Below are 12024 nucleotides of genomic sequence, written 5' to 3'. Positions count from 1 at the left end.
TCCAGTCATAGACTAGTAGAAGGACTGTCCAAATGAGGGACTATATAAATTGTAACTCTAAAAATGTAGTGTGCTTAGCCTCTTGTGAAACCTGTGACCGCCAGTATGTAGGCTGAACCTCCAACACCCTGAAAACCAGAATACGTAGGCATATATCGGACGCAAAAATCCATTAACATTTAATATTAACATTTCTGCACTTTCTAAGCATTTTAGGGACATTCATGAAGGCAAAACTGACACATTGGCCCTTATTTACTAAGAGTATTGTGTAGGTTTCTTTGTGGGTTTTAATTCCCTAAAATTTATTTTCCACGGTATTTACTAAGGTTTCCCTACATTTTCCACTGTCCCCAAATACACCACATTTTATGTGGAAACCTTAGTAAATATGTAGTTTTTTTGTGAAAATGGCGGAAACACGCCCCTTTTCAGTGACCACGTCCCCTTTTACCGAGGGCCACGCCCCTTTTTGAGTTTTTTTTTAGCAAAATGGAGAGTTAGTCGGGTTTTTTTCAATTCCGGTGCAAACTTTGGTGTAAAATCTGGTGCAGACAGAATTTCTGGCGCAATGTGACAGAATCTGGCGCACAACCCGACAAAACATGTCGGGTTTGCAATAGTAAATTAGTAAATTATGTGTGATGGGTATAGAGGAAATCAAAAGACCCATGGGGGGGGGGGGGGGGAGATATAAGAAGACTCCCTAAATAGGGAATTCCGCTGGATGTGCCAAATGGTTTTAACTTACGACAAGATCTTATTTTAACATGTTAGAACCTTATGGTATTTTGTTATTCCCTGTCTCAGAATGTAGGATAGTATGTTTTAGACATAGTCTTGCAATATATATGTTTACCGTATATACTCGAGTATTAGTGGTTCCGAATATAAGCCGAGGCCCCTAATTTCACCCCAAAAACCTAGGAAAACGTATTGACTCAAGTATAAGCCTAGGGTGGTAAATACATTATCCCCCCCCTGTCATCGTCCCCCCCCTCCCCTGTCATCATCCATCATCCCCCACCCCTGTAATCATTCAGACCCCGCTGTTCATATGACCCCCTGTCAATATCCCCCCTGTCAGTATCCCCCCCCAGTCTATATGACCCCCTGTCATCATCCAGACCCCCCTTTTGTTTTCTTCTCACCTCCCCAGTTGTTGCTCTAGTAGCTGCAGGGACCGTCCAGGGAGGGTGAGCCGGGCCGTCCATCTTCACTGCAGGGACCGTCCGCATTCTGGTGGGAGGGTGAGCCGGTATGGGCCATCTTCACTGGGCCATCCTCGGACTAGTGACGCTGCATTGACGCCACAACGCAGGGACGTCCGTGCGCAGCAGACGTCTGTGTGCAGGGACACCCCTGACATCATATATCTGCCCAGCATGGACCTCCTTGCGCGGCAGCGTCAATACAGCATCACTAGTCCAGGGACGGCCTGGAGCAGAGAAGAAGGCCTCCCGGTGAAGATGGCCGGCCCATACCGGCTCACCCTCTCCACTGGAATGCGGATGGTCCCTGCAGTGAAGATGGACGGGCTCCTCTCCATTTTGATACCATGCCTAATTTTTTTTAACTTTGTCAGTAGTGCACACCCGTAACGATCATGTGACCTATTAACAGGATATATGTGTTACTATGTTTTATGCCATGACTAAGGGCACTCTAGCCTGAAACGCGTATGCAACTATGCTCCGTTGTATCTGTTATTAATATTATGCCTCAATAAACTGGACATTTTACCTGCTATCCTGGTGCTGGACATTTTGCATTATTCATTGTCAACAGTGTCACCTGCACTAAAAGCCTATACCAGTAGGTTAGTGCCGGTAATGATCATGACAGACTCCCTTTAATGCATCTAATTGCAGGGGCACAGGATGTCCTTGTGATGGAACCTCAATCAGTTATTGATGGCCCACCTTAGAGAGGTTATCCAGGATTATAAAAACAGAGCTTTATTTTTTATTTTTTTAAACCGAACCACTCATATCCTCGGGTTGCGTGGTATTGCAAGTTCCATCAATCTGAATAGAGACAAGTTGTAATACTGCACACAACCTGAGCACTGATGTGGAGCTATTGTTTGAAGAATTTAGCTCTGTTTTTCTATTCCTAAGAAAAACCCTTTTACAATTGGACCTAAGAACTTGTTGAGAAGATCCACCTTTGGGCTAGTTTTTAGTCTTATGACGACGACCTAGTTCTGCATTGATGCTGCAGCCACAATAGTTCTTTTTATGATATTTGCTAAGTTTGCTTTAACCACAACCAATTTTATGTTTTTTTTTTTTTTTTTTTTAGAAAAACAAACACAGATGTGAACAAAGCAGTGGCTATAAAATATTTACTAAAATAAGTATTTGGTGTTCTACCCATTAAGTTTTTCTTTGTGCTTTGCCCCTTTTAAACAGAAGATCTCTGCCTTGGATCCAGTTTCTTCTGACTACAGCACAGCCAGATCCCTGAATTACAATATGTGTGAACAGTACCTTACAGAGGACAAATGTAATGCTTCAGTGCTCCATATCTTTAAAGGGGTATTGCAGGTACCACAAAAAATGTCTAATCCAGCAGCCATAGTTAAGCACTGTATTAGTATACTATGAGTGATTTATATGAAAAACACATACAAATTGTGGTGCATACATTTCCATAAGTCACCTATTGCAAGCAATGGAAAAAAAAGATTATCTCTGCTAACAGGACAAAAAACAAATTGCGTATGTAACAGTTTTTTGTCCATCCCATGACAGCACCCATGGAGAACATCCTCTTCCTCCTCCCAGCAAGAATATTGGATAATCTATAAAGACGTAAGCCAATATATATATATATTTTTTAATATATATATATATATATATATATATATATATATTATTTTTTTTTAATTGAAGTACATTTTCAATAGTGGAGATTCCGCTGACGAAAATCTGCTGGGGGTAGTGCACAGAGACCCCACACCTTTTCAAACTCGCGCTGGAAGATCCGCTGCGAGTTTGAAAATAATTATGCTTGTGTGAACGAGCCCTTAGAGAAGCTTAGGTGAGAGATCCTGTAAGGGCTCTGCGTTATTGCTCAAAGTACAATTCCAAGGTCCCACGGGGGAAGTCCGGACGTAAAGGGGTTATCCAACAAATGGAATTAAGAAAAAAAAAAAAAACTTCGATCAGCTTAGGACATTAACCTTGCATCTATTATTCCACTGTGACCTTTTAAATCTCCTGTATGTGGGTCTGATTCACCTTTCTGTCCTCCTACTTGTTCCCTTCTCTTCTTTTAACTACAAATCCCAGCATCCTTTGCTGCCGCTCTGGGCTCACTTCTTCATAACTGCCGTTTTCTGCCCCAGGCCTCTGACCAACTACTAAGCAACCATCCCCCTCCTGCTAGAAACCTGCTGTACTATATAGCAATGATTCACAAAATGGGTGCCTCCATCTGTAACAAAACTACAACTCCCAGCATTCCCAAAACGTCAAAGTCCATCTGTGCATGCGTGGAATTGAAGTTTTTAAGTTTTTAAACAGCTGAAGGCACCCTTTTTGGGAAACATGGCTACATAGTATAAATGTATATATGGACAGATATATAGATAGACAGAGATATATCTCCCCAATAAAGCTCTGCTAAAACACAATGGGGAGATTTATCAAAACCTGTCCAGAGGAAAAGTTCCTGAATTGCCCATAGCAACCAATCAGATCGCTTCTTTCATTTTTGAAAAGGCCTCTGCAAAATGAAAGAAGCGATCTGATTGGTTGCTATGGGCAACTCTGCAGCTTTTCCCCTGGACAGGTTTTGATAACTCACCCCGAATATATATATATATATATAGGTTGCATACATACATTACATACACACACACACGTATATTTGAATAAAAATACATATACACATGTATTTTTTCATACAAGTAATTGTGTGTATTCGAGAATATATATATATATATATATATATATATATATATATATATGTTTTTAGATATAATTAGTGTTTCCCAACCAGGGTGCCTCCAGCTGTTGCAAAACTAAGACTTCCACCATGCTCAGGCAACCAGAGGCTGTCCGGGCATGCTGGGAGTCATAGTTTTGGAACAGCTAGAGGCACCCTGGCTGGGAGTCACGTCGTTAAGGAGGCCTGGCTTACAGAGAGATGCTGCAGTAAGCCAGGCCCCAGAACAAGTTGCAGGTTCTGATGTCCCAGCCTCGGAGGTCGTATAATCCAGGTCTCGGAGGTAACGTAGCTGACTACAGGTTTGCTTTATGAGACACACACACAGTTCTGCTTCAGAAGAGACACAAATAAACACACACACACACACCTCTGCTTCATATGAGACACAGTTTGTCTCATCACACATCAAGATCTCTCCCGCTTCCCCCACATTTGACACTTCCTCCAAGCACAGCGTCCTCTTCTGTCTCTCCGCTGTTCAGCCAAAGATTTCTGCAGCCAAGTCCCTGGCCTCTGCCTCAGCGTTGTCAGATCTTTCTTCTGTGCAGCTGCTTCTAGGGGGCGTGGCTTACATAAACTCAGAGACAGAACTGCAACCCAGGCCCCATAGACAGCATAAGGGTACGTACAGACGAGCGGATCCACAGTGTATTTAATGCTGCAGATCCGCTGCTGAAAGACCGCTGTATGATGCCTTTAGATGTGCCTGCTCGGAGCGTCAATACGCCTCTATGAGCAGATACACTGCTGCAATGTGCGAGTTGCCACGCATGCACGGTGTACTAGCACACATCACGGCCGCTCCCCCTGCTCCCTGAGCTAGACCGAGAGCAGCTGTGATGCGCGCAGCAACTCGTAAATCGCAATGCGTCTGCTTGTAGCGGCAGATTGCCGCTCTGAGCAGGCACCTGTAAAGGCAGCATACAGCGGTCCTTCAGCAGCAGATCCACAGCATAATACCCGCTGGGGATCCGCTAGTCTGAACGTACCCTTAAAGTCACATGGTCTCTGTCTCCAAGGGTGGGGGCCAGAGACAGTTAGGGGAAGAAAGCCGAGAGAGTGGATGCAGGATAGATCATTTTGCTGAATTTCGCACTAATAGTGCTGTGTAAAGATCTGCAACAGGGCATTACTTTTAATTACTTGCTTAGTAAGTTATATTTATCATTACATGAGGGAATTAAATAAATGATATTTTACTTAACTGGATTACCCCCTTTCATAGTGGGACTTAGTATTTCTACAGCCTTTTTTCAAACCGTTTTACCCAGAGGTGTTTGGTTAACTTGAAATCAAAAAGGGTGCTAAGGGCAGAAATCTGTACCCTAAGGCTATGTTCACACAGCAGATTTTCCATGCAGTATCCAGAGGCAAAAATTCAGCTCGGAAATTCTGCTACATGAAGTTAACAGTGTGGTAAATGGAGTTTTTGCTTTCCCATTCACACACCAAATTTTCCGCTGTAGAATTTCCACTGCAAAAATTCTGCAGTCTGCAAAAATATTGAACCTGTCTATAGTTTCTGCAGAATTCCTCAGCAGAGTTTGTTGGTCAATGGGACTCTGAATTCCATCAAGAATCTGTGTGTTGAGCGCATGAAATTCTGCATAAAGCCAGCGCAAATTCCGCAAGAAAACTGCATAAAAATCTGCAGCCAGCTTGGCAGGAAGAGGCCTGAGGCACCATGTGAACATGTCCCAATATTGCATGGTCTAAGACCTTTATCCAACCCCTCTTGTAGGATATCTAGCATTAATAATATATCCAGGGGGCTTAAGTACCACTGGCTTATCTGAAAATGTTTTCCTGCTCGCTAATAAAGTGGCAATGACCTTATTAGAAAGCCCCGTCTTTCAGTAATTGCCTCAACAACCATGCTGTTAGACAAGGGTTCCATGACTCTGGACTACTGGCCCCTAAGATAGAAGGTCCAGAATCTCTGGAAGGACCCAAGGCCTGGCTATTGATAGAGTCTAGAACCAAGAAAACCAGACTCTTCTTGGACCAAAAGGATGCTACCAGAATAACTGTGGCTTAGTCCTCTCTTAATTTGTTGTAGCACCCTGGGTAATAACCTTATTTTGGGGGGGTTGGGGGTTAAAGAAATCCTATTGGCCAAGGTTGTGCAAAGGCATCTATTCCTGATGATAGATCTCTTGGTCTCAGGAAACAAAATCTGATCACTTAAGTCTTGTGGCAAATAGTTAAACCTTTGGTATACTCCAAGAATAGACCTAAGTGATTGAACACCTCTCTGTTCAGAAACCATGCCCAGTTTGGGACGATGTTAATTTAAATCTGCTCATGTTGCCTGTACCCTTTAGATGCAATGCCAACAGAAGTCAGGTTACTTTCTGCCCAGCAAAAGATATAGTGACACCCCCTTTCATCAGTTCCTGGTACCTGTTGGTTTACGTAAGCCACTGTGTTTACATTGTCCGTGTAGATCTTTACCCTAGAAATAGCCAAGGATTTGATAGGGCGTAGAAGATCGCTCTAAACCAGGCATAGGCAACCTTCGGCACTGCAGATGTTTTGGACTACATTTCCCATGATGCTTTTGCAGCATTTTGGCTGTAAGAGCATCATGGGAGATGAAGTCCAAAACATCTGCAGTGCCGAAGGTTGCCTATGCCTGCTCTCAACTAACACATCTCACTATAGGAGGACGGCGTTTGCATATGCCCAGACCCCCCCGCCCCCCACTCCTGTCAGTCTGGCATCTGTTATCAGGTAAAAGACTACCTTGTGTGACCAGGGTGTACCTAATGAAAGATACTGTGGGTCTATCCACCAACTGAGGGATCTTAAGGTTCTTGGTAACAAGTCTTAACTGTTGATCTAGCGTGGCGTTTGAGCAGTCCCAACCCTCCAGGACTTGTGCTTGTAGGTCTCTGGTGTGGTACTGTATTGGGCCCACCTTACTGGTGGGATAGAAGATGTAGACAACCCAGTATTTTTACGTCACTTCCATGGCCTTCTAAATCTGTCCACTAGTGGTCTCCCTTCTGGTCCATACCACCTTTAGTCTGCTCCAAAAAAAAAGTGCTGTCTGGCCATAGGCAGTGAATAGCACTTGCTCTGCCTGTGTATGAAACAGCGAGTGCTATTGGACATAGAGAAGGGAGGCTTCTAGTGGCCGGCCAGATTTATAAGGCCATGAAAGTGACAGACTTTTTTTTTTTTTTTTTTTACAGGGATTAAACTACAAATCTTATTTACCTGCTGTATCATATGCCAAAATATAATTGTAATGACTACCAATTTAAAAACTTTAAGTTCAGCTCCAGACCCACTTTGAGAAATCCCCCTCCACTTTTGCTACGCGAAAGAGCAGACCTTCTTTTGGTACTACTAGAAGGAAGATGTTTAAGTATGGCATTATGACCACTTACTCCTCCCTGACATGCGCCATCACCTCCGCACAGACTTCAAGTCTGAGGGGCCTGAGATAACCCAAAGGGGATAGCCTGGAACTGGAGGTGTAACAGAGACCCCTTCACATATACTGTCAGTCACTCTTAAAGCACAACTGTCATGGATATTTTACCCCCCAGACTAATACCATGATAGTATAGATGATGATACGTGTAATGCAGCTGTACTTTTGGCTGCTGTTTATCACTCTTTATCAGCAGGAAAATAGTTTTATCGTGCGGTCAGCAACAGACGGATAGGCGTGGCTGGGGATCGTAATGCCCCGCCTCCGCCACGCCTATCCCCTGTAAGTAAGTGAGCGCTGGGACCACTGTGTGATAGACACACAGGTCCCCACCCCCCAATGTCCATGATGTGCGGGCTGGCGTGACTCCACTGAGCCTGTACATATAATGTGCACCTTTATGTTATATGAAATACAGTGCCCGTACTCCTCTTCTTTCTTCTCATGTGCCGGAGACGCGCTGCTTCTGCTTTCACTACAGGCAGAGAGCTCGCTCCCTGCCTCTAGCACTGCGCAGGCGCACTGAGCTGGCGGCAGACAACGGGAGCAAGCTCACTGCCTATAGTGAAAGCAGAAGCAGCGCTTCTCCGGCACCATGAGAAGAAAGGAGTACAGGCACTGTACTGTATCTCATAAAGGTACCCATATGTAAAGGCTCAGTGGAGTCACGCCGGCCCCCACATCATGGACATCAGGGGGTGGGGATCTATGTGTCAATCACACAGTGGTCCAGCGCTCACTTACAGGGGATAGGCGTGGCAGAGGCGGGGCATTACGATCCACGGCCACGCCTATCAGTCTGTTGCTGACCACACGATAAAACTATTTTCCTGCTGATAAAGAGTGATAAACAGCAGCCAAAAGTACAGCTGCATTACACATCATCATCTATACTATCATGGTATTAGTCTGGGGGGTATAATTTCCATGACAGTTGCGCTTTAAATACCTTTGGTGTGGTTAAAAAATGAATACATGGTAGTAGACATCGCACAGATCCAGTGTTGCCAAATAGTAGTCTCAAGATATTCAAAACAGCCAATGGCATTGTCTCATCTCCATGAATTTCTGGTACTCCTTTAACAAATGTAATCATAGTACAAAATAACTATTTTTTTACTAGGAAAAGTGTGGAGTAAAAGCCTTTCCCATTTCTTGGTCTCTGGAAATATTAATTTTTTTTTCTTCATTTGCATGGATGTAATTTCTTTTACTGCTTCACTGGATGTGTGCAGATATCGGTTGTAACTAGAGATGAGTGAAGTTATAGTGATTCAATTTGTCACAAACCTCTCAGCTCAGCAGTTGCTGACTTTAGCCTGCATAAATTAGTTCAGCTTTCCGGTGGGCTGGAGACTCTCTCCTGAAAGCTGAACTCATTTATACAGGCTAAAGTCAGCAACTGCCGAGCCGAGAAGTTCATGATGAATCGAATCACTAACTTCGCTCATCTCTAATTTGTAACAAATCTTCATTCTGGATGAGGAGAGAATATTAAAACATTTCTTCATTGTTAGAATTATCCTCACACTTGAATTTATATCTTCCCCATTCTTTGAGGGGAAAAACCAACTAACTAGATGATGACCCCTTCTAGTGGGGGCACGGCCATAATTGCTGTGAACTCCTTTTAGGGGCTTCCTGAGTGCGGAACAGAAACAATTTACTCCTTTTGGAGCCTCTCCACCCTACACTTCCAGAGGACTCTGAACAGGTTTCTTTTCTACCTCTTCCACAAAAGGTCCTTTTTTTAATTAGGCAGTTATTGCAGGGATGCTTTTTTAGCAAGGCTTTGAATTCTCAAACAATAGATCTCCCTGGCAAAGAATAGCACAAAGTCTGGCCTTGATTTGACATCTTTCCATTCTTTAAACCAGAGGGATCTTCTTGCAGAGTTGGAAAGTGCAAATGCCCTGGCTGTAATTTATCAAAACCTGTGTAGAGAAAGAGTGGTGCAGTTGCACATAGCAACTACTTTAATGTTTTAACCTCTTTAGGACATAGGACGTTCTCCAACGTCCCCGCTACCTGGGCTTTAATGCCCAAGGACGTTCGAGAACGTCCTGTTGTATTTCCGGTCTCTGCCGCGCGCCGGGCAGAGATCGGAACGGCATGCCTGCTGAAATCTTTCGGCAGGCATGCCGTACAAATGTTGAGGGGGGTCCCGGGACCCCCGCATGTCGGCGATCGCAGAAAATCGCATGTCAATTCAGACATGAGATTTTCTATTCCGGGCTGATCGGGTCTCTGGTGACCCGATCACCCGGAAAATAGGGATGCTCGGACCTGTGAGTGACAGGCCCCAGCATCCTGCAGGGTAGGAGTGAGGTCGCAATGCTGCGATCTCCTCCCATCCCCTGCCATTGGTCAGAACTGAGGACGGTGGGTTGCCATGGAAACCCCTGGATGTTAGGCAGAATGGGGGGAGAACATGGAGGCCGGTACCTGGAGGAGAAGACTCGTGGGGCCCAGCAATCATCACCGGAGATTCACCGGAGATCCCGGCTCAGGTAGGGAATCGATGGGGGGTGAAATGAAACTGAAAATTTTTTACTGAGGCAACCACCAGGAAGGCCAAACTGCAACTCCCAGCATGCCCAGACAGCTGTCTGGGCATGCTGGGAGTTGTAGTTTTGCAACATCTGGAGGGTCACAGTTTGGGGACCACTGTTAGTGGTGCCCAAACTGTAGCCCTCCAGATGTTGCCAAACTACAACTCTCAGCATGCCTAGAATGCCCAGGCATGCTGGGAGTTGTAGTTCTGTAACATCTGTCCCTTCAGATTTTGCAATTTTCATGACTTTTTTGAAAATTGCTGCTCTACTTTGAAGCCCTCTAATTTTTTCAAAAAGTAAAAATATGTCCATTTTATGATGCCAACATAAAGTAGACATATTTATGGAAATCAACGTGTTTAGTCAGGTTTTCTTTACTATAATTGTCGCAACTGTGACTACACGATTTTTCGTGTGACATTTTTGACTGGAAAGCGAGAAAAGCAAGTTTTCCTAAAATTTACTATATAGTAATAATTTTAAAATGGACTATGGGTAGTCAGGTATTTATTAACTGCGACAGTCGCAACTGCGCAAAAAAAAGTCGCAACAGCGTTAAAAATTGACTAAATTTACTCCAGCTCAAACATGGAGCAGAAAAAGCTACTACCAAAGTAAAAAAGGAAAAATTGCTTACGTGAAAGAAAATTAACAGGCTGAAACCATTTGATAAATAAGTCACACATAAGCACAAAAAAAGTAAGGAAAAAAAACAAAAAAAAGAATACATAAGCAAACATTGATAAATGTCCCTCATTGTATTTGTGAATAAAAACAACATTTGGAATATCCATTTTCCTTACAAGCAGAGAGCTTCAAAGCTAAAAATGCAAAATTTTCATGACATTTTGGAATTTTTCACAAAAAAAGGATGAAAGCAAAGCCGAAAATTTACCACCAAAATAAAGTAGAATATGTCGCAAAAAAAACTCAGAATCAGAATATTCGTAAAAGCATCTTAGAGTTATTAATGCTTAAAGTGACGGTGGTCAGAATTGCGAAAAACGCTCTGGTCCTAAGGTGTAAAATGGCCTTAAGGGGTTAAAAGACCTCTGAAAAACCAAAGCAGCTGGTTGCTATGGGCAACTGCACCACTCTACATCTACACAGGTTTTGATAAATCTCCAATGTGTCTGCAGATGCATCAGACCTGGAAAAAAAAAAAAAAAATCCCCAAACACCCCTGTATTCATCATGGCTCTTATGGCCTTTACTAGTCACTCCAGCAGTCTCCCTGTTTACTCCTCAGGGGGTGAGTTCTCTGATTTACCCTCCCCATAACTGATGCCTGGAACACTAAAGGGGATCTTCCTGCAACCATTTCACTAGATTGCTGGAAGGTAGACTGTCTTTGTTAAGACAGGTTGAAGAATCTGATTTTCCCTATAAGATCCTGAGTCACAGGGACTCATCCTCAATGACTACTTAGAATGATGTTACAGAAACTTTCTGTAAGTACTACAGAGCTTCTACCTGCATGTCTTATTCTTACTTTTAGCTTCTGGGGAGCTTCCTCCTGCAGTTACAAAAACATACCATATCCTAACAAAGGCTTTTAGGGGTAGAGACCCTTCTTACCCCACCATGTTCCTGCGTCTTGGCGCACTGTGCTTGGTTTCCTCCATCTGAAAACACCAGCCAATTTTTTGTACACCTCAGAATAACTCAGCTGTATGGCACTGGCTGGCTTGTGTTCTGGAAAAGTGCATGCTTTATTTCCACTTGCAGTCCACAGCATGCCTCTGCCTGGCTTCTCATCCATCAAGCAGGGGGTCCAGGAGGACACCGCCTCCAGCTGAATCTTTGTGCGGCACACTGACAAGGCACACAAAAGCCTGTGGCGGCATGCCTATAAGACACCACACCAGGAGTGAAGCATCAATTGTCCAGTTCTGTGACCAGACCAAAAACCATGGTATGCCGCGGTTTTAGGTCCGGATACGGGGCAAAAATTAGCCGACCAGAGTCACTATCTGACTCGAATGACATATGGGCCGGGTCCGGCTGGAATACGGGAGTGCCTGTTTTCACTCCCCCCCCCCCCCCCCCCCCCAACTGCATCCAGTGACC

This window comes from Hyla sarda, chromosome 10 (genome assembly GCF_029499605.1).
Source record: "Hyla sarda isolate aHylSar1 chromosome 10, aHylSar1.hap1, whole genome shotgun sequence".
NCBI lineage: Eukaryota > Metazoa > Chordata > Amphibia > Anura > Hylidae > Hyla > Hyla sarda.
This window is presented reverse-complemented; position numbering follows the sequence as displayed.